The following is a 1,245-nucleotide window of genomic DNA, read 5'->3' as shown; positions in this document are numbered from 1 at the left end:
AAAACCAGCATTTTAAAAAGCAATCATTAACATGGAAGAAGTGTTTCTGAATCTACAATTAAAGTATTTCAAGCACCAGAGGCTGCATATTCGGCCCCAGATGAATTAAGAACTGAAGAGAACACAAGTTTCTAAACAATAAAAAAACCAACCAATTTGCCCCCTTTTTAATCCTTATTAATGATGTTATTTCTCAATTGGTTGACAACGCAGTTTTTCCAGGAGCAAAAGATTGCTGTGCCCAAGGTGCTATTGACAAAAGTGTACAAAAGTCAAGCCGTGAATATATCATATAACTATCAATACAATATGTGTGAATGTTAAAGGCTACCTTGCTAAATGCAGTAGTACAGGGGAAACGCTTACAATAAAAAACAGCTTATCGTTTCAATAAATGCTATTCAAGATTTAAAATGCTTGAATTTTTTCCCCTCTGTGGTTATTTCAGACCGGTGTTATATGGTCTTGCACCAGCATTTGTAGTAGAACATGAAGCAGCCCTGTTTAGCACTCGCTCTTTCCCTCAAGCGACGCTATGGAGGCAGACAATATCATAAGGACACGTCCCCCAAGACATACAGGCACCTCAAGGGCCATGCAATATGCGTCTCCCCACCACCAGCCCCGTCTTCCCCATGCCGGCAGCCACCAAAGTTACCAAAACTTCCACCAAAGGGAACCACAAAGAAAAGCTGGAATCAGCTGCAGCAGCTGAGAGTTGACGGGGGAAGCCGGGAAGCCCCGAGTTCAAGTCTCCGCTCAGCGCGACTATCTGGGTTGCTACGCTGTGCGCGGAATGGAGACTTCGAGGGAGCTGTGGGGGAATGGAGCAGACTAGCATTTGAACTGGAAGACGAAGCAGCAACCTTTCCCGCCTGCTCTTTCCCTGTGGAGTCCAGGGCGCCTCAAGCGACGCTCCCCGGCCCCTCACAACAGCCCTGCAGAGGAGGGCGAGGGGCGAGGGAGGCTGGCAGGCCAAGGTCCCCCCGCCCTGGGAGTGGGGGCTTCCCCGTAACCCCCGGGCCTGGCTCCGCACTCGGCGGGGCGTCTTTCCTGAGGCGACGGAGGCGGCTCTCTGCACATGCTCAGGAACCACGGCAGCCTTTGCACTCGTTTATCATCGGCCCGCCGTCAAATTAGACCCCCCCCCCCCGCTTTTCCTTCTCCTCCCGACACTTCCCAGCTGACACCGCCGCGAGTTCCTCCTGAGGTAAAGAGACGGTCCTTACTCCAACGAGCAGCCAC

This window comes from Podarcis muralis, chromosome 11 (genome assembly GCF_964188315.1).
Source record: "Podarcis muralis chromosome 11, rPodMur119.hap1.1, whole genome shotgun sequence".
NCBI lineage: Eukaryota > Metazoa > Chordata > Lepidosauria > Squamata > Lacertidae > Podarcis > Podarcis muralis.
This window is presented reverse-complemented; position numbering follows the sequence as displayed.